The 23,214-nt window shown below is 39.3% G+C and overlaps 1 pseudogene; it reads right to left on the bottom strand.

The window, feature by feature from the left end:
• Window positions 1–1,053: 1,053 nt before the first annotated feature.
• LOC138040417 (alpha-1B adrenergic receptor-like) overlaps window positions 1,054–23,214 on the bottom strand; it is a 47,106-nt pseudogene continuing 24,945 nt past the window's right edge.

The following is a 23,214-nucleotide window of genomic DNA, read 5'->3' as shown; positions in this document are numbered from 1 at the left end:
TTAAGAATTTTAAACCTCAACTTGTGTTGTTTCTCATTCAAAGCAATTCAGCTTAGCAAGTGGCGGTGGTCTTTGACTGAATTGATGCTATACAGCTCGGTGTTGTATCGATAACTGTGTTTAGAACAATTTTGTTTTAGTTTTTCCTCAAAATCTTCAATCGAAAAACAAGGCTTTGTTTTGTCTAACCTGAATTCGTAAGAGTAATTAAAGTAAAGCATGTCTTTTGTACGAAATGTGACTTCGTTCATCATGGATTGATTGAACCCTATGGGCAAAACCACAGTTGTCTTTTTTTCAAACCTCATAGTTCAAAAAGTTTTTGTGATGGTGGGTGGAAAGATAAAGGACGATAAATACGTTTGAAGACATTTTTCGACGCCGCAAGCCATGTAATAATGTTATACATGTACAATTATGAGATTGATCCGTGCGTGCTTCATATCCAAATCAGTATGTTTTTTCTTTAGGGCTAATCTGTTAAATACCAATTTATAAACAGTATTTTACCATGGTATTATTGCAAACATGAAGGCAGATGTTTTTCCACTTTATTACATGTTATTATTTTCTACTTCGGTAAACCTTTATTTTCAATTCTTTCATCTAATATTTTTGTTTAAATTCTGGTTTTCAAAGTTTTTGCACAACTTGTATTTTGCATTTTCCATTTCCTGAGGTTATTTGCCGTTTCTTGACTACAAATTCCGACCAAACGAAATTTCTCGTAATATATTAAGCTGAATCTTCTAGAATGTTTTGTATTTTTTCTCTTAAACAGGGAGCGTGTGTTGCACCGTTAAACTCACACAAAATTATTTTAGTACGGTTCTTTTTTCTTCGTATATTTTCAAGCAATCAGTAGAAGGTTTTGCGCAGCTTAAATTGATTAAACGTTTTTGTTTTGTTCCTCCGAGCATCCAGCTTCAACTTAAGTGCGATTGTTAACTTCTAATAAATGAAAACTTCAACACGAATTTTTTGGACAAAGAAATGCCGCAGAAAAGGTTCTTTGGAAAATATAATACTGGAGCCATAGCATGTAAGGAAGTATCACATATCTGTGTGCTTGTCTTGAAGGGGCATACTTTCGTTAGTTTCCTCTGTAGCCCTTGCTATTTGGAGTCACAAGACCACTCTGATCAGATGATGCCTCTCGATGTGTCATCGCGTGTGATTCAGCCACTGTATGCCAAGTAGAGAGGCCGGTTGTTAAAGGGTCCCTTTGATTTCTCAGGATTTTTGCCCGACAGCGACGAACAGTCTTTTGAAGGCATTTCTGTAAGTTCGGTTTGAGCATGTATAAATGATTGGGTTTAGACAGCTATTGAGGTATTCCAGCCATTTAGCAACATTATAAACATTACGAAAGTGACTGAATTAGATTTTCCGCTATTAGCTACTGACAACACAACTACGAAGAATGGCAACCAACAGATCACGAATCCTCCAATCACAACCGCTATTGTCTTAGCAGCTTTTATGTCAGTAGCGTAGTTTCTGCCGATTCGTCTGGCTTGGTAACGCGCCACAAGATAGATTCGACCATACATAACCAGCATTATTAGCAATGGTAGAAAGAAGCTGACAACAGATACGAACCATAGGTAGCTTGGAAATGGCCAGTTCAACAACCTTGAACTTGAAATTGCGGTCGCATAAAACCACGCAAAGCAAATGATAACTATAACACGCCGAGTCGTTTGAATCTTGACATAAGCAAAAGGAGATGTGATTGCCAACTGACGGTCAAAGCTAACCGCTGTTAGATTCGTAATTGATGCTGTTCCACAAAGAATATCCATGCAATCCCAAAACTTTCTTAGGTTCTTGCCGTAGATCCAGTTATTATGAGAGAGTTGAACCAGCATCCAGAATGGCATGGCAATCAATGCCACTAGAATGTCGCTTATTGCAAGAGAGATGATGAAAAAGTTGCATTTCGTTCGTAAATCCCGGAACGTGCAAAAGCTTGCTATAACGATCAAATTTCCACTGAGAGCGACAACAATCTGAAGAGCAACGAACACAGCTGCCACAGTGTAAAGGGCTCCTGGTCCTATTCGGGTTACTTGAGTAGGATCTTCAGTCAAGACATTTAATGTGTTGTTGGTTCCCTTCTCCATTCCTGCTGTAAGGAAAAGTAATCAAAACAAAGTGAAGAATAGAGGCTATGCTGGTTGCAGGTGACAGCGGGTATTGTTGGCTGAAATTTTGTCTCCCAAACCGTTTAGAGAAAACTTAGAGGGCGAGCTTGTTAATCGATGGGGTTTACTTTGACACTGTGGACACTTTGACAGTGTTGCTTTCCGAATTTCTGAAAAGCGATCATCGATGTGAAACTAATGGAATCACTCATTCATTTAACTATCTTACCGCAAAATTTGCATGTTTGTGTCAAATTGCGTTTACGGATAATTTACGCTTGAACAAAGAACAGCCTCGTGTGCAATACATACTGATTAGCAAGTAGGCTGACAACCAATTCTTTGCCGCATTGTTGTTTCTCGTGGTACACGATGTTGGTACTTGAAATAGAACAGAACTGTTAAGACCACTGTCGCTCAGGTTGCCGAAATGTCAATGAATGTGTCAAAAGAGTCTTTCTCAGGACTACCGATATTACCTCTGGCTTCAAATCATTCACAAAAACTGCTTTGTTAAATTAAAGTGGGGATATTGTTGACCACCTTGCAGTTGTTGAGGAGCGAGTGAGCGGCAATATGAACAGAATTTAAAACAAATCTGTGCAGAATTCAGACATTTTTGGCTTTGCTGGCTGTTCACCAGAATGCATAGCACCACACCAGAAAGAATCGCTCTAACGGACAAGCCTCGCTCTGACGGACGAGCCTCGCTCTGAGCAGGAGTCACTTACGTAATATTTTATACGCTATACCCGCTAACCCTGTCTTGCTTTCTGGTCAGCTCCATCTCCTGCCAAACTTTAGGTAGCCTGCGAAAGCAGACGTATTTCCGGCTGTCGTTTCTCTTCCCCGGCAAGAATTAAGGTAACTCTCATTAATTTTATGACAACTAGTGTTGTGATAATAACCAAAATGACCACGTCATTGAGTAAGGAAAAGTTGGAAAAGCACCAGGAATTAAGAAGAGAATTTGCTCGGTTATGGCGTGTAAATGTTACTGTAACGCACGTAGTGGTTGGGGCTTTGAGTATGGTGACGCAGTACTTACAGTGGAGTATTCAGCAAATAGGAGAGACTGTAAGAACGGAATTTCTGCACAAAGCGGAACCGCAAGAAGTGGTTGGGTACGTGATGAAGCATGGCAGCAGGAAAAGCTACATACAGCCAGATGGAATGATGATATATAGCATGAGCACTAAGAACTGCTTCTCATGGCTAAGCGAATGGAAGTCATGCCCAACGTATGTTGTGGCCGGTATGTGTAAGTTCTACGAACAGCTCCTACCAACGAAGTTATATTATAGAGGGAATTTTAGTATATTATAGAGGGAATAAAGGCCCGAAAAGTCTCGGGACTTTCGAGAAACAGGGCCCTGGGGCCCGTTTCTCGAAAGTCCCGAAACATTTTTGGGCCCGGAAAAGGCATTTGTGAAAATGCCAACCGCTAATTTTGGAAAGCTGATCTTTTAACATGTTTTCAAGGTAGCAAAAAGCAAACTGACTGTGAAATTTGACGACTTAAATCCTCTCCGTTCTTGAGATACAGAGGGAATTGTGACACCCGAAAATGGCCCGTAAACTTTCGGGACTTACGAGAAACGGACCCCTGGTCACTTAAATTCGCCTCCCTTTGCCTGTGACCGCGCACCTGTGGCTCAATAGTTTGAACACCGGGATGCCATGGGGAAGGTCGTGAGTTTGACTCCAGCAAGACCAACACTCGGGGGTCTTAAAATAACTAAAAAAATGCATATGTTATAGGTTTTAAAAATTCTGTAGGTGAAAAAGAAACTAGAAAAAAAGTGTTTTTTTTTCTGCAAAACTGGGCTACCCATTTTGTCACATTTGAATCTATTAGAGACAATTTCTATCATTATGCGGTAGCACTATATGGAAAGATTTCACCGTCCCATTTCTTTTAAGAAGACAAAAATAAATGCCTTGTATGATTCCCATGGTGATGACACTTAAGACGACAACTCAAATGAAAAATCTATGATGAGTATTTAATACCCTGGCCAAATTTCGCCTTGATATGATGACCTTAACTATATATAAGAATATGCAGAATACCTTTATTTGTGTAAAAAAAGAGAAGCTATATGCGAGGAACACTGTCGGTACCGCATGCTCAGGTGTGGTTACTGTTCAGATCCGACCTGTCGGCTGGATTGACTAACGAAGTGACGTCACAGCCAAATCAAATTCGACCTAGAGCTCTTCTCTTTTGAGCTGAGGGAGAGAAGAGCTCTGCGGAACCCTGAAACTAAGTGTCTTCTCTTTGGTTTTCGTGAAAAACAATGAAAAGCGTCTCTAATTGGTGCAGGTAGGCGCCGTAAGGTTCAAATAGCCATTTTTGGCCAAAAGAACCCTTCGGAGCATGTTCTACACAGAGTTGCCGAGAGCCTTGGGTCATGCGCGCATATATAAGATCCGAGGCACTGGTGACGAGAACGAACTAAATTACTAACTTTTGGGCTACATATGCGCGCACGCAGCTCAGCCGGAAACTAACAATATAAGGCGTATCAATTTATCTGCCTGAAATTAATGGATACATCCGGAATTTGCTTTGTTTGGTGGCTGCTGAAGTAGCAAACATTTTCTAAACGTGTTACCCGTTCAGACCTCAGAACAGAAGGTGGACGTATGTATCATTTAGCAACATCTTTTTCGTTGCAATGTAACTTAATAATGCGAAAGCGGACTATGATAACTTTACTTCAGAACGAATACTTCTGTACTGTCAGAAATAATATTCTTGCAAAGGTAAAAAAGAAAAAGAAATGACTCACTTTGCAACGTGAAACTGATGTTCTGAAATTAATGGGCTCGGGAACTGTATGATTTTAACTTCATTCCTTTCTTAATTTTAATCGGTAGACTAGAATTGTTACAGCAAAATTGGAGGTCCAAGGAAAATCGAAAAAACACTCACTTCGATTCAGTTAGCTGACAGTAACATCACTGACATAAAACTGATTCAACTGCATTATATTGGAGCATAGCTTGATTTATGCAACTTTTTGAAACCGTCGTATCATGTACGCACTTTTCTTGTGACTTGTATGACATTTCTTGGTCTTAGGTAAACAGGACTTAGAGTAGAAACGACAAAGAAACTAATAGCAGAACGTAAATCTGTTTACTTTGCATTAGTTTTTCTAAAATGCTGTTATTGTTAAAAATGCTTTCCATTAACAATTTTCTTACGTCGAGTTTTGCGATAGATTTTTCAATGCTTGTTTTATATTTTATGGAAGAAAACAATTACATTAATTTTGGACGACGCGGTCCCATAAAGAGGAGCAAACTGACCACGAAAATCAAATCTTTTGCATGCACTTGTTTCCGGATTCAAATTCTTATTCAAAGTGGACAACAAAATTCTTTAAAGGCGGCCGAATATTGACATTCATTTTGCTGGCCACAACCAAATTTCACCGCGTGTAAGAAATACAGCTATAGAATCTAAGTTATTGAGTCTTTTTTATTATTTATCGCTAGAGGCTTTTAGTAAATGCTATTTTTAAAAGAATAATTTGGTCTTGACAATGGCTTATAAGCTTCATATGATTTTAACGGAGTTTGTCCTTGAATCGCTGGAAAAGCGCTTAACACGAATTTGGTGCAGGAAGATTAGAGATGACTTACCGATATAAAGGCGACGAGAAGGATTCTTAGCTTTGTCCTGATTGTGCGCTGTCTTCTGCTTGCTTTGCTCTCAGTAGCAGCTGCAACGGATAGTATCTGATAATTGATCGAAGCCTTACATGTAATTCACTCTGTTGACATTTCAAAGAAGGGAATCCTTTTGGACATGTGTATGTATTGGGTTCATAATTCAGCAATACCACAGAATTTTCAGTCACTGCAAAAATTGATGAAATACCTCAACTCGCAAACAACAATTCTAATGTGATTAATTATCACCGTTCGAAAGTGCTGCATTTGTACGGTTTATTCGTGACAAAATGGCCATTTTGCGTGTAACTGTTTGTCAGTCCAGGAGACACGAACGATTTATTGTGGACTCTCGATTGAATGGACCGTTTAAAGAAAAACAAATTGACGAAGAATCATTTCCGACGAGTTCACTTTTCGATGAAAAGAATTTTTTTTTTAAATTTTGTAATTAATAAAAACACAACTTACTTACAATAATAAAAACACAACTTACTTACAATACGGCTATACTATTTACTTACACTACACTACGTTGATTTAAAAGGAAAAACAAATTACATCAATGAAAAGAAATAAAATAAATGAATAAATAAATAAATAAATAAGGAAGGGGAAAGGGGGGCTCCAGTGCTTAAATTCACTTCAACCTTAACTTGTCTAGTCATTGTTACTGTCATTATTTGTATAGACATATATATTGCTCTATGATATAGATAGTGGTCTATGCTATTGATAAATGTTGGTAAGCAACAAAAAAAGAAACGCAGAGAGACATAACTATAGTAGACAGTTGCGTTAGCATGACGTCATGTTAAAGGCAAACCCTGGTTTGACAGACGGGAAGAAAACACGAAAAGGCCTGACTCCCGTTGTCATAAAAACAAGTCGCGAAAGTGGGAAAAAACGTTTTTCGTGTTATGCAGAAAAAAAGTGCAAGATGATTTCGGAAAAAATCTGCTTCCTGGCACTATTAACATTACCGGACCATATCAAACAACGACTTTTCCTAAATTCCAACAGAATTTGTGTAAAATTTGAGACCTGTTGTACCAGCTTCGAGAAATTTTGCTCTTGACGTCATAGTCGCAATACTGAGATACTATTTAAGAATAAGACCCGTAGCCCGCAAGGGCTACGGGTCAATATCCCTTTAGGCGAAGCCGAATGGGCTATTGATCCGTGGGCCTTGAGGGCGAATACTGAAAGCAATTAGTATCACCCAACTAGTGGGGTAATGCAAATCCTGCATTTTGATTGGCTGCGCTACTAGAGGACTATTAGTAATAGTCCTCGAGTAGCGAAAAGCGTGACGCTTTCTTTGGTTTTATTCCCAAATAAATATTTCTTCAACTTGCATTCGCTAAATTTATTATTGCCTTTTCTGTCCAACTAGTTGGGTGATACTAAAACATACGCCCTCAAGGGCCACGGGTAGGCTTCGCCTCATGGGCTATTGACCCTTAGCCTGCAAGGGCTACGGGTCTAATTGTTAATTGTTTACAACAAATTGAATTAAAGGGAAAGTACGGCCTAGGAAAGTTTCTCTGAATCGAAAGTTCTTTACCTGTATTGTCGTACTTCATGACCACTCATTTGGGCTTAATGTGTTTAAATAACCAACAGTATATACTAAAACAGTGGATAGCGTTGAACTCGCGCGCTGATTGGCTCGTCAAACTCCGAATATCCTGTGCTATTTACCTCCGAGCAACTCGGGAAAAAATGGCGTTCCGATTTGCATCCGTGACAAGTGAAGAAAACATCCAAATTAATTTTTTGTGCTGTATATTATCTCGCTGTTTTATTATATACTAAAACAACTATTCACCTTAGTGTCGGTGATTAGCGTTGGAAATAGGGACTTAGAGATCTACGACGGCGACATCGACGAAAACGTCACCTCAAAACATAACTTTGCACTATCGTCAGTTTCTCGCGGTTAGGCCATTTCGTTCGCGTCGTACAATGTGAGCGAAGTGTCCTAAAAATAAATTGGCACTAGCATTTCTGAGTAAAAATAGAAAATTATAGATTCACATTTGTGCGCTCGCGTTGTCGCCAAAACCTCAAATTTGGTGATCTCAGGTCGTTATGGTGCAGAGTACCGCACGAATATTTGCTAAAATGCGTGCGCAAGTCAGCACGATTACTCTTCCTCTTTTAACCAATGATATCGTCGTATCGTGGCGTTCTCATCGACGACCGCGTCGTAGATCGTAAAAGTCCCTAATATCCACCGCTAGCCACCTCCACTTCGGTGAATAGTTATTAAATAACGCTTCAAAAATAGACAATTTTAAATTGAAATCCGCCATCTTTGTTTTTGTCTATGAATTAAGGCCATGACGTAGTAATAGTCAAGGATTTCTCCGGATGACAAGATGTAATTGATGTAAACAAGGAAAACAGGCGAGGAAGCGATACTTTCTAGACTTGAATCTTAAATCCAGAGGGTAAATTGTTTTGATATTGGCTCCACCATCAGAACACATTTACCTCGTGGTCGGCAGGGGCTTTACAAAGCGAAAGAGAGCTTGCAGTGCTATCCCGCGTCCCGCGCTCATTGCCGAGAAATAAACGCCGGGAAATCAAGTTTAATCCCTTTACCATGGCTTTCTACGAGACCCCTCCACGCTCTTGCGACTTCAAAACAAGCGATCGATATATATGATTCCATCGAATGGTAAGAGTAAATCGTGTCAGTGCCTTTTTTATTAAAGCTAACAGTATTTAACTACTGTAACATTTAAGCGCATAACAGTGAAAAAGTCGTCTATATATTGCTTGATTCAGTTTTCTCGCTCAAATGATATTTTGGACTGGTTGACTGAGATTTCAGTATGAAGCGATTGTCACTTAGACCAATATTCATATACCTGAAGATCCCGCTTGAAGTCCTCCTTGGTAAAGTGACAGACCCGAACTAACAATGTGGCTGTCAGGTTTTCAGCTCTGGGGATTCCATCCACGTTTTATTTTCCCTGGCCAACCTTTCTTTAAAATGTTCATTTTCCGGTCGAAGCTCCGGTGTTTGTAAAATGTTTATAAGCGTTCTCAAGTCTAGACATGTGTCTAGTTTCATCCCCCTCGAAAACGAACTTGAGCAGATCAAACACACCCCAACAACGGTAATTGTTGCTGTGAAAAAGCCTCGCTATGTGTATTGAGCAACATCTGAAAGTTTCGTCGGCTTATTCTAAATTAAACGCTTCGCCGTGTGAAAGCGAACAAATACGTTTGATTGAGCATCAAAGACGGCTGTCGCAGATTTAACAAAGTGAAAAAGAAACGAAGGTACGCTTGTCGAACATTTCTATGTGGCATGTTAAAGGTTTTTGTCTTGTTTACATTTGCTCTGACTGATTTTTGCCGCCTAGTTTGATTGACTAGGGAATCTATAATAGTGGCTTGAGTTTCTGTCGCACTTATGGCCTACTTGGCCCACTAGCTATTGAACCACAACACCGTTTACCATAGTTCATCTTTACACTTGAATTTCTTGGGGCAGCAAGGTCACACAACATTGAGAAAGTGATTGGGGAACGAAGAACTTTGTTGACTTTTGCACGTCACAACACGTCATATTCAAGATGGTGCTCTCCTAGTCACAAAAGAGGCAACTTCAAAGTGTTCTTGTCACATTTTAACAGGGAACTGGAAAAAAACGGCAATTATTTTCAAATTCCTGGCGAAAAGTCTTAGTAATTTAGAAAAACTTTTTCTAGACCATACTTTCCCTTTAACGAACGAAATGATACATGAAATCAATCATCTTGAACTGCAGATATGAAATAAAGTGAAGCTATGATGTCTATACGTCGCGCACCGGTGGCTCAGTTGGTTGAGCATCGGGCTGTCATGCGGGAGGTCGTGAGTTCGACTCCGGCCGGACCAACACTCAGGGTCTTAAAATAACTGAGGGGAATGTGCTACCTTTGTAATGACATCTGCAAATGGTTGGACTTTCAAGTCTTCTCGGATAAGGACTGTAAACCGGAAGTCCCGTCTCATAACCCTTGTTGGAAATTGAATAGTATGGGACGTTAAAGAACCCACTCACTATTGGATAAGAGTAGGGGACGCCGGTGTTGTGGTCTGACCTTATCTGGACGGGGGCATCTTTCACTTCCTCAATAAATTGCAAACTGTGTAATAAGCAGTCTGGCTAAAGTCCCCCGAAAAAAGTTGTAAATTAGTCATGAAAAGCCCCGAGGGGAGAGACTAATAGCTTCACTTAACTGTGATCGTTGCAGTCTACTTGAACCAACTGAGCTGATGATCTACAGTTTTTCGCCAAGTGTGTTCTCTTTAACATTTCTTTGTCTGGTTGGACTCACAACCACATTTGGTAAAGCACGTGACCAAACAGAAAATGCCTAAAAACTCGGCAAGTTAATTCTGTATTTCACAAAGTTTTAACGCAACAGTGTAAAACACGGTAACACAAAATCTGTACCATGGATTTAAAAAAAGAATTCTAAAAAAATTATGATGTCATAAGGCCTTCCTTTGATACACTTTTCAAAATATCAGTTCCATTTTGTTCCAAATGGAAATTCCACGCTACAGTTTAGGAAAAATTATGGAACGGTTCCCATCCTGTGAAAAAACCGCCTCTTCTTTTCGTTCCCTGAGAGATTTCACATGTTTTTCACTGAAATGCACAGCAGAGGACTGGGACTAGTTGCGCATGCGCCTTCTGATTGAGGTGATGTCAGGTTTCAATTGAAAAAGTCTGTTCAACGAACCATCCATGCAACCATTTTGCAAGGCTTTTGACTAAAGAAGTTTCTTAGCGACCATTGTCTTTTTGTAGTTAAGAGCCACCCCCTTCAAGTGCCTCTTTGTACTATCCTACTTATCTTTCCCTTACACTAACACATGCAAATATTCTGAAAGTACCAACTTACATTTTTTGCCTATAATGTCAAGAACTTCTAGTCTCCTAACCCAATATGACATTTGCAGTCGTTCTACTTATTGTGCTTTTACCGTTTTCCGTTTTCCCAGAACAGGTATACGTTTAATAGCACACTCTCCAACTTATTCGTCCGTATGACATCCTACTGTACGCTGACTTACAACTAGCTTGACGTAAATACGTCTACATTCTCATGCTAACTTACAACTGGTCTGAGCTGTAAAAAGGAAAGAAGAGGTTTCAGCTGATAAATTAAAAACATCCGTAATATCAATAACAACTACAGCAATCGGACTCGATTGTTGAAACACTATGCAATACTTTGCCCTCCCACAATGTTGTTTTGCCAAATGGGCTCAGAAACCTGTGTGCAAACAACATTGTGAGGGAGAGAGAGCTGCGAAAGTCTCAGATCTGTATCTTAATTCGTGTACTGTTCCAAGGAATGTTGTCACAGACTCTAGAATTTTTGTTTACAGCCGCGCCATGTTGCCTGCTTTGATCATGCAGTGCATCCCACTTGAACGCCTAATTGGCGTCTTGTCGTTATTAAGATGCAATTCATGCGCTGATATCTTGCTGATAATACCATGTCATGTTTATTACGAATGTTGAAAAAGCTTTTGCTGTAGAGGTTGCTAGATGTTAGGTTTTAACGGAGGCGTGGTTAAAAAATGATGTTCTGCCGTTGCGAACAGCTGATACGAAAAGTTGATTGTCTCCTGAATGAGTGTACCTGTACAAGAGAAAGTAATTTACTGGAAAGTAAAGGTTACCTTTACATTGCTACGTTGCGTAAATTAAGTTTATGATGCTCTGCAGTTGTGAACAGCTGATACGAAAAGTCGGTCTGAAAACCTCGGTGGAAGAACTCGGATCGGATCACAGATCGATGTCACGCGATATTATAAAAGTCCAAAAATTACTTTCACAAGGTTTCTAGAGTGCTCCTCATTTCGTCTCCTGCAAGTAAATTCCTGTCTTTTTTTCGGGATTTCTCATAAGTTTGCAACCGCTTACTTCAATAAGATGGTTCTAGACATGAAACAAAACAGTTCATGCACTTGGCACTGACACAATCATCGTCACTTCATACAAAAAAAAAATCGACGATATCGTCAGTGCGACAACAGAATGGATACTGACATGCAGTTGTGAACTTAGCCGCAGACGATATTGTCCAACACAATCCTGATATTAGTTGGGTTTAATTGTGAAGCAAACTTCCCATCAATCGTCAGTCATTAGAAATCCGCAAATATAAATAGCTCTATTCATGCGATGCATTCATGCAGGATATTTTTTATAGCTTTTTATAAAGTTTCCAGTGCCATCCCTTCTTATATTACAAAGGAAGCTAACGATAAAACTGGGAGTAAAAGAACTTCAAATAATCATAACCAATTAATTAACAAAATATTCAACCAAATGTGTCGCACTGTTGATCGAGAAGTAATATATTTTCCGCTGGTATTCCAAGTAATTAGTTGCGGTGTTTTCATTTCACACCTGCCGCACCCACTATTGTGCATTCTGTTTTTCATGTATGTTAGGATTGGCCAGTTATTAGTATTTATACCCTCCGCTGTCTCTTGAGTACCATTCACGCTTGCGGTTCCATACAGTTTATTCATCTTTCTGCTTTAAGCCCATCTATTCGTGTGATGCCCAACGACCAGATACAGAGCGAAGGTTCGTCCGTTTCGGCTGAAGTATTCCAAACGTCTTCGGGTGACAGTGGAGGCAACTCAGCAGCCGTTGATCAAGTCTTTTCCATGTTCAAAGATTTTCTTGAGAAAAAATTAGGAGACAAAGGAAAGCAAATCGAGCATAGAAGTAAGTTAGATAAAGAAGTTGTGCAGCTAAAGTTCAAAGGAAACCAGAAACAATTTGAGCTTAATGCCGAGCTGGATACCATTTTGGAAAGTATTGAAACCGAGAGCGAAAGCATCGAGCCAAAGTTGTCGCAAATCAAGAAGCTTTCCCAAGAAGGCAGGCAACGTATTCGAAAGCGGCAGAAGCTGATAAAAATCGCTGATAAAAGCATGGACGGCTGGCAGGTCGTAGCCGAGTACGAGTCAGACGAACTTGCATCCGGCTCCGAAGATGAAAAACGTCTTAAGAAGGCAAGGGAAGCTGCGAGTCGCAAGAGACGCCAAAAAGAACAACTCTCCAGTGATCGTGGAAAGAAACCAAGAATTGCTTTGGGCACTGATAATCAACTTTTTCGTGGTATAAGATAAAGAGTCTCCTCTATACTTTGTATGTTCATGGGTGTTTTGGATACGCTTGCGCATCCTACCATATTTCTCGTGGTATTTGTTTGTATTACGGGAATTTAAGGGTAAAATGTTTTACGTTCGTTTGAGCGAAGCGAATTAGAACGTAAATATATTTTCCGCTGGTATTCCAAGTAATTAGTTGCGGTGTTTTCATTTCACACCTGCCGCACCCACTATTGTGCATTCTGTTTTTCATGTATGTTAGGATTGGCCAGTTATTAGTATTTATACCCTCCGCTGTCTCTTGAGTACCATTCACGCTTGCGGTTCCATACAGTTTATTCATCTTTCTGCTTTAAGCCCTCCCCCCCCCCCCCCCCCCCACCTCCCGTTTACTACAGGTTTCGTCATTGCCTTTATCTTTCAGGCCGTAGAGACGCTTTTGGCGACTTCTTCCGCTGTTTCAAATGCGGCAAATTTGGACACTGGGCTAAGGACTGCCAATCCTTGTTGTGGCCGGGAAGTTACCAGCCCCTTAGCTACAATTCTTTCCCTGGAATCTCCTACAACAAGCCAACCTCAGGCCAATCAGCTCAACAAAAGCAATGATGATGCCTTGGCGCAGGTACATCAGTTTACACAGGATTGCGAACTTGAAAGCTGACATTCATTACGTGTTAAGGGTAATCTGAAGAATAATTTAGTTTTCTGCAGATCTATAGGTGCTCCGGATTTCATTTTGTCTATTATTGAAAATGGCTACAGACTGTCATTCATTAGTTTTCCGTTGGCCGTAAAACTGAAAAATAATAAGTCGGCTTGTATTTATGCTGTTTTTGTGGATCAAGCTGTTCTTGAGCTCCTTAATTCAGACCGGGTGCGTTTGGTTAATGAGCAGCCTTTTGTTGTAAATCCTTTGTCAGTTTCTGAACAACCATGCGGTAAGAAGAGCTTATTCTCGATTTGCGTCATGTCAACAAGTCATTAATTAAGCAAAGTGTTAAGTAAGAGGACTGGAAAATTGCTATGTCTTATTTTGTGAAGGATGGGTTCATGTTTTCCTTCGATTTAAAAAGTGGTTACCATCATGTAGACATTGCACAAGAGCACCAAACTTTTCTGGGGTTTTCATGGCGTGCGCCCGATTCCATTAAGGAAATATTTTGTTTTTTCTGTGGTCCCGTTCGGTCTGTCCTCTGCCCCTTGGGTTTTTACTAAGGTTTTGAAGCCTTAAAAAAAAAAAAAAAAAAAAAAAGTTATTGGAGAGTACAGGGTCTTTGTAAAGCCATCTTCTTGGATGATGGTTGGGCGATTGTTCAGGATAGAGAAAGTTGTCTCATTAAGGCCCGGGCTGTAAGGGCGGATTTGTGCAACGCAGGTTTTGTTGTCAATGAAGATAAATCGGTATGGGAACCCACCCAAGTATTGGACTGGCTGGGTATTACCTGGAATGCTGCATTAGGTACTTTTAAATTGTGGAAAGGAGAATTGTTAAGATCATTAACTCAATTGATCATATTATTGAAGCCGATTTCAAAGTTACCGCGAGAGAGTTGTCTTCCTTCACAGGTCAAGTTATCTCTACCTGGCCTGTAGTTGGTAACATTGGCAGAATAATGACCAGACATTGTGTCTTGTCCACCGCGTGCAGGGATAATTGGGATTCTATATCCCTTCTTGACGATTACTGCAAGGAAGAACTGTATTTTTGGAAGGAAAGTATGGTTAATATCAACACTAGGTATTGCTTTGTAAGTAAGGTACCAAGTTATTTTGTGTATTCTGACGCCAGTTCCACCGGAGGTGGAGCAATTACTGATTTTAACAATGATTTTGTGTGCCACAAAACGTGGTCGGAGAACGAGAGAGGTCAAAGTTCAATGTGGAGAGAACTGTCTGTTATTGAGTTTCTTTGCAATCATTTGCCTCAGTGTTGGATCACATGTTAAGTGGTTTACGGATAGCCAAGTAGCTGCTCAGATTGTTGAAGTGGGCAGCATGAAATTAGGTTTGCACAAATGGCCAGAGGGATTTTTGATATTTGTATCCGATCGGGAATTCATTTAGATGTACAGTGGATCCCTCGCACTTCGAATCAACAAGCTGTTTATATAAGTCGTTTAATTGATACTGATGATTGGCAAATTACTGAAGAATTTTTTCTTTTTCTCGATGGCTTGTGGGGTCCGCATAGTGTAGATTGCTTTGCAAATTATTATAACCGCAAGATCCCCAGGTATTTCTCGAGGTTTTGGAATCCCAATTCCTCGGGTGTTGATTTTTCTTTCAGTCTCTTCGAGGGGAAAATTGCTTAGTAGTCCATCCAGTTGGTATCATCCCACGCGTATTACATTATCTTAAATCTCAGAAGGCCGTCAGACTAAAATTTACTGATTAATTTATTGGACGGTGTGTCTACTAGCCTATGTTTTTTCAGTTGTTGGCGCTGGCCAAGGCAGTATGCCGTTTATTTGTAAGGCACTGGCCTAATGTTTGGTCTGTCATTTCATATGGTGCTGTCCTAATAGGAGTATAGTTGATTTATGTGGCACTGGCCTAATCAATGGTTGTTGATCTACGCGGCACTGGCCCATACGATCATTTAACGTCTTACGTGGCACTGGCCTCATCAATGGTTGTTGATCTACGCGGCACTGGCCCATACGATCATTTAACGTCTTACGTGGCACTGGCCTCATCAATGACTGATTTTTGTACGGTTATTAAAGGATGTTCTGTCTTTCTTTTGTTCTTCTAGTATGTATGTTTTGTTCTTGTCTTTACAGATTATGCTATCAAGTAATTCTTGGAAAGGCTTTCAACAGTTTTCTTCAATCAACGTTTATGAAGTGCTAAATGTTATGTTGAAGTCCAGGTCGGATTCGACCACTAAAGCTTACGTTCGTGTTATCAGAAAGTTCTTGGACTGGTCTAAAAGTAGACAGTTCAACATGCAGTTACCTTTTCCTCTTAGTGTTGTTTCTCTATATTTGTTTGAAGTTCAGCAGTCTTCAGCTTCTAGCTCCTCAGTAATTTTAGCCCATGCGGCCCTTAAATGGTTACATTCTTTTGTCCCTAGTTTGGATCGTAATCCTTTAGATAGCGAATTTTGCAGAAATGTCGTCGAATCCGCTAAACGCCAGAAGTCATAGCCAGTTATGAAAAAGAAGCGTATTTCCACAGAAATTATAAGGCGTATTTTAGATATTCATAACAGGAAAGATGCTAATTTAAAGAATCTCCGTATTGCTGCGTTGTGCTCTTTAGCCTTCGCAGGGTTTTTTCGTTATGACGAATTATGCAATATCGTTCCGGAGCATATCGAATTTCACAGCGATTATATAAGAATTTTTGTGCCTCGTAGTAAGACAGATGTTTATAGGGAAGGGAATTTCGTCTATATTAGTGCATCTGGATCTAAGTACTGTCCTGTTGGTGTTTTACAACGTTATTTAGATTTATCTGGTATTGACTTAGACAGTCCTCCCCTGGCCAAGGCTGTATGCCGTTTATTTGTAAGGCACTGGCCTAATGTTTGGTCTGTCATTTCATATGGTGCTGTCCTAATAGGAGTATAGTTGATTTATGTGGCACTGGCCTAATCAATGGTTGTTGATCTACGCGGCACTGGCCCATACGATCATTTAACGTCTTACGTGGCACTGGCCTCATCAATGGTTGTTGATCTACGCGGCACTGGCCCATACGATCATTTAACGTCTTACGTGGCACTGGCCTCATCAATGACTGATTTTTGTACGGTTATTAAAGGATGTTCTGTCTTTCTTTTGTTCTTCTAGTATGTATGTTTTGTTCTTGTCTTTACAGATTATGCTATCAAGTAATTCTTGGAAAGGCTTTCAACAGTTTTCTTCAATCAACGTTTATGAAGTGCTAAATGTTATGTTGAAGTCCAGGTCGGATTCGACCACTAAAGCTTACGTTCGTGTTATCAGAAAGTTCTTGGACTGGTCTAAAAGTAGACAGTTCAACATGCAGTTACCTTTTCCTCTTAGTGTTGTTTCTCTATATTTGTTTGAAGTTCAGCAGTCTTCAGCTTCTAGCTCCTCAGTAATTTTAGCCCATGCGGCCCTTAAATGGTTACATTCTTTTGTCCCTAGTTTGGATCGTAATCCTTTAGATAGCGAATTTTGCAGAAATGTCGTCGAATCCGCTAAACGCCAGAAGTCATAGCCAGTTATGAAAAAGAAGCCTATTTCCACAGAAATTATAAGGCGTATTTTAGATATTCATAACAGGAAAGATGCTAATTTAAAGAATCTCCGTATTGCTGCGTTGTGCTCTTTAGCCTTCGCAGGGTTTTTTCGTTATGACGAATTATGCAATATCGTTCCGGAGCATATCGAATTTCACAGCGATTATATAAGAATTTTTGTGCCTCGTAGTAAGACAGATGTTTATAGGGAAGGGAATTTCGTCTATATTAGTGCATCTGGATCTAAGTACTGTCCTGTTGGTGTTTTACAACGTTATTTAGATTTATCTGGTATTGACTTAGACAGTCCTCCCCTTTATTTAGACCAATTGTTTTTCACCGTAGTACTTCTAGCTATACCCTGAGGAGCGGAAAGATTTCTTATACTACCTGTAGAGATATCTTAAGGGATACCTTAAGTCAGCTGGGCTATACAACCCTAATGTTTATGGTCTTCATAGTTAAAGATCCGGTGGCATTACAGCTGCCGTACGCCATAGTAGGAATTCGATTCCAGAAAGACTACTTAAAATTCCTGGTAGGTGGAAATCTGATTCTGCCAAGGATATGTATGTTGAAGAAAGCCTTGAAAACAGGTTGCATGTAACTAAGTATTTAGGTTTGTAACGTATTATGGAGCGTAGATTAGTTTCTGCATACAGTAGTATCTAAAGAGTTGTAGAAAAAAAAAAAAAAAAAAAGTGCAGTAACAATTTCTTTTGTAATTTCTATCTTATAATAAACTGTTTTGGATACGCTTGCGCATCCTACCATATTTCTCGTGGTATTTGTTTGTATTACGGGAATTTAAGGGTAAAATGTTTTACGTTCGTTTGAGCGAAGCGAATTAGAACGTAACATATTCGTCAAAATAAATTTTCATCGTCTGGTCGAAAATTCGTGAAAACAATAGTTGCACAAAGTGACTATTTCCCCTCAAGAATCCTGATTTCAAACTGAATTATGATGGCAGCAGCGTTCAGATGATTTTGTAGGTTCTATTTTACCCACAAAATTCACTTTTAGTTTTTCTACTTCCGAGAGTCTTCCCTTTCCAAATAAAGGAAGACTTTTATAAGGGGCACCCAACGAATCTGTTCCTCACATTATCTGTTCCCCAGAGGAATCTTGCTGGCTGGCAAAAATGCAGGTGTTTCGATGAGCTGGCTAGGAAATTTATCATTGATAGAGGTTTTTCCTGAGAATTACTTACTGACTTTTTCTAGCATTTCAACCCGAGCTGGCTTTAGAAACTCTAAAGACAGAGGACGACCAAAAAAAAAAAAAAAAAAAAAAAAAAGAACCCCTTCCCTCTCCCAGAGAGTAGTCACAGGCATACGAAGGCTGGTCAGAGAGATTGCGCTTGCGGAAAAATCCTGTTTTGTCCCGGTTTTGTCGCTTTTGTTAGGTCGTTTTGGATCGAGGAATTTGAAAGTGCGCGGAATTCCTGGCTGGGAAATAAATTTGATCAGCTGGCTGGGAAACCAACCAATTTTATCTAGCTGGCTGGGAAATTTCTTGTGTGTCTTGCTGGGAAAAAGGAACAGATAATGTTTTCCCAGCAACACTGAAAAACACCTGAAAATGCCTTAATAACATTTATTTTCATTAACTGGGGTATAATAATACATTTTACAACAAATTGGTCGTTGGGTGCCCCTATTTTATGTCATTCTCTCTTTGCTTCAGTGCAAACATTTTAGAATTTTACTGAATGCCTTTGGCGATGGCAAACAAAACCAGAAGTGATTTGCACAAAGATCTCAGTTGAATAACTTGAAACGCCTTAAGCGATATTGGATGGCTCATCAAGTCTAAGTGTCGGGCAAGAGTTTTTGAGTGTTTGAAGTGTACTCTAAGATTGAGATATATTACTACGCGTTGTTTTAGTTGAGGTTTAGCCGATGTAGCTGGTGGTTAAAAGGCCCCACGTTGTTCAAAGGGTGAATAGCGCTATCCACCGGATAAATCACTATCCAGCGGATAAACACTATCAAAACCAATTGAGTTACTATACGCCCTTCGAACAACAGGGGCCTGGTCGAAAAGCATCTGTACCTCAGCAGTTTTCTCACGCACAGTAGACGCACAACATTCAACGTGATAAACATGATAACTTACTGCAGAGTTTGTAGAACAAACTCTACTTACTGGGGCCAGTTATTCAAACGATCCAGTGGATAAACACTAGCAAAACAATTTAAGTTATCCAGTGGATAGTGATTTATCGGGCGGATAGCGCTATCCATCGTTTGAACAACTAGGGCCTGATCCTTATACTGTCCAAAAAGGGAAAGCAAATATCGCACGAAATGGCGACCCAAACGTCAGCTCCTCTCAATGTTACGTACCAAGGCAATGCTGTCGTATCGTTTGGGCACGCAACATTTTCGCAATTTTCCTGCAACATCAGGTTTCTTGAATGTCCAGATGAGACTTTGATAAATGACCGCCCTCTTGGTACGCCCACAAGATGTCTATCAAAGCTGAGTGATTTGAAGTTATTCGTTTTTGCGGTCTTCAAGGTCACACTTTCGAAAAAAGTAAATAGCTATTTGTTAAAGTCAAAACCGATTTTAATTAGTGTCATGACCCAAGAGAAGGCTGGCTCCAAACGTGAAACTGGGCAAAAGATGGGATTACAAAAATGTCCTGTATTGACTTGTAAATAAAACAAAGAATCCAATCTGTCGAAAAGGATGTTGTCAAGTCAACAACTTTGACTCCACTATCCAATCAGACAAAACACCATTAACTCAATCACAACACAACTGTGTAGATACATGGGCATGTAGAGCATCTCAGTGAACCAGTAATCTGAAGTTCGTAATTTCGACTCCAGTTGAGAAGTTTGGGCGTCTTGTTTCTTTTTCTTCAATTTGTGACCCTCCTGTTTCGTACTTAGGCCAGAAATGGAAGAGAAAAGGATAGATGGTGAATGGGTCGAAATGTTTTTTATGCCTAAAAACTTCATTAGTTTCCCACCTAGCTTATTAGAGCGCAAAGATGAAAACTACGAGAAAAAAAAAAAGCAGGGCACACGGCTCGTTTACGAGACAACAACCATTTGGTGAATAATGTTAGTGAATAATTCCGTTGTCGGAATCATCCGGCCGATCACTCAAGAAATTATGCGCACTTTGGAGGCGGAATACTACGTAAACCCGATGGCGACTTAAAAAATTACAGTATTTTTCAACATTACGATAGGACAATAATGGAATAGTTTAATTTTTTCGATGATTCCGTCAGCGTATTTTGTCTTTGAAATTCACGTTTCCAAATCTCTTCAAGTGTACACAGCGCTACTTTTCATGCAATTTATTATTTCTTTGTGGAAAAGACCGCAAGCCATCAAAATACAGCGTTGTAAATGAGAGAGAATTTTTTTCTATAACTCCGGTTTCTGCTTGAAACAATATTTTTCTCCATGGGAGGCTGGAGACTAATATATCTTTCAAAGAAATGTAGGCGAACTTAATTTTTCCTTCACTGTTCACTCCACTTAAAGCAACCACTATTTTTTTAAACATGAATGTTTTGAGCCCTTTGCCTAGTATACCTTTTTTACGTCTTTGTTTTTGAGATTTGAAAGCAAATGAAGAGTTAAATTTTGCATGTGACGATAGTTTCATCACATGCAATTCACCATTAAGAATGTGTGTCACTCGCTAGCAGGAACTGTAACAAATAACGGTCATTTGATTACTTTTTGAAATAAAAGACAAAAGCAGCAGTTTGAGCAAGCTTATTACTCGCGAAGTTTATTTCGGGAATGGCATTATTGGTTTTTGACGCGGAACTCGGAGATGAGTAGATAGAAACAAACAAGTTTTAGGCGGAAACACACTGACTTAAAAAACGCAGATATTTCTCTAATTAAAACTATTAAAATTTCAAACACAAGCGCATAGGGTCAAGAAATGGACGTATGCTTGATAAGTATAACCATGCAATGCGAACGAAAGTTGGGAATTCAAATTCATGAAAAGCTTTCCCTGTTCCTCTAAGCTTGGCTCCTTCAAAAGAAGAGGGGTGATTGATACAGAGTTTCTTTGACTTTTCTTTCGATATCAAATTCATTTTCATGAGGTTAACAAGTCGGAGAACTTGAAAATGCGATGGTAACCGAATTCTGACTTTGCTGCAACTAACATAAGGACTATGTCAAACACAATTCTTGAGAACTGGCGATGAATTTATCATAGGGTTGCAAAATGTCCAACTTCTCGTTTAAGATAATTTCTTTCAATTATGGTTCTATTCTCGTATTTTAAAGCTATCGACAACATTTTAGGTAAGGGAATAAACCTACGAGCCAACCTTCAAATCTTCTAACCAACAGTATTGATGAATTTTCTTTCCAGTGTTCTTTAACAGTAGAGAGCAGGATAAGGAACTGGTCACTTGAGATGCAACCTGGTTTGGTCGCACCTTAATCATTATGTCAAGTGAGTGTTTTAAGCGCTCCCATTAGCCGAAACGATTTTATACTTGTACGTATCTGTTAATTTGATCATTTTATGCTTTTCCTTAGTGATTCTGTGATTCTGTCATTTCAAGATATATATATAAAGCAAAAGATAACTGCCTTGCCTGGAATTGGACAGCAATGCATTTGTCAAGAGGAAGGAAGCTGGAATTGAGCCATTCACTTATCTCAACAAACTGAGTGGAAGTGTGAAAACCGCTTGTCTTACGCCTTATGCGATATGCATTCATGTGATCGATAAACATCAGCATAAACAATACTGAGCAGGTGTGGGAGAAACTTGATTATTTATGACTGAATACTAAGAACTTATGTGAGTGCTTTTGAGAACGAATGCACTAGGAAATGAAGTAATCTTACCAGCCAATGAATGGTTTCGTCGGCAAGCGGGGCATAAGCAGTATAATCTACGTAACTATTACTTTCTCAGAAAACATTGTAATCGCAAATAAATAGAGAATGCACTTAATGCTACCATTAACGGAGAATTTTGAAGCCATGGATTACCAAAGCGCAAAAAGACGGAGCAATATATTAAGATGAAAATGGGGTAAAAAAGAACTGAGCACTATTTATCACAAAAAAGAAAATTATTAAGAGGCGCTCATTTGCGTGAATATGAAAGGCGCAATAGTTGTCTTCTAGAAATCAATACACGATTTAAGTCTGTTTGAACAATGCTGTTTCGTTCTAGGCAGCACGAATAAGGACGTAGTCACTGTGAGAAACCGTATGGTTTTTACACACTTTACTTTTTGCACTGCCCTGTAGATACTTTTCATTTACGAATCCTGTGCTCGTGTTTTTTGATTGTTGTGCTAACTCTTTAACAAAAATAGTTTTGGACGTCGAGTGTATTTGTCAAAGATGTCTTCAATGGAAGATTATGCGGTGAAGGGGGATTAGTAAAAACATTACCAGCGTTGTTGCGACCATTGTTTCGCAATATACATTTGTAACTTGAATCAGTTTTAGAAGTTAATCTTTGAAATTTTTTTGCGGAAACAGATTATATCATCGTCCTGATCAATTTCCCACTTGATCTTCTTGTCAAAACCTCTAAATGTAAATTTAACTGCTGTGTATTTCTGCTTTAACGTATCTTATCGACCATTTCAAAGCTTTGGAGGTCACGCTTTGGAGCTGAGGTTAATGCTTTGAAGACTGCTGACAAAACAATGAAATACATCTAAACTGATATGAAAATAAAAAGAACAAAAAAAAAAAAAGAGTTTTTTTCTAAGATAGGCCGACAGGTAAGCAAAAGGTATTAGATGCTATCGTACTTAATGTCCCTAAAATGCGTTTAAAATGTTTTGCCTGCTCAGTCAGCTTCAGTAAGTCTCAGATTGGAACAATCACAGCTTAGCAGTTACAGGTAAATGTTGGGACATAGTTGTGTCTTAATTCGGTTGGTAAAAGACTTTCCCACTAGACAATTGCATTGAAATTCCAAATTTTCTCTTGAGGAAAGTGCTATTAGATTACCGTTTTTTGTACCCTAACTTATCACGTTACTTAACTGTTTT

Source organism: Montipora capricornis, chromosome 3 (genome assembly GCF_036669925.1).
Source record: "Montipora capricornis isolate CH-2021 chromosome 3, ASM3666992v2, whole genome shotgun sequence".
Classification (NCBI taxonomy): Eukaryota; Metazoa; Cnidaria; class Anthozoa; order Scleractinia; family Acroporidae; genus Montipora; species Montipora capricornis.
The sequence above is the reverse complement of the archived record's forward strand: the minus strand, read 5'-3'. Positions and strand labels throughout refer to the sequence as shown.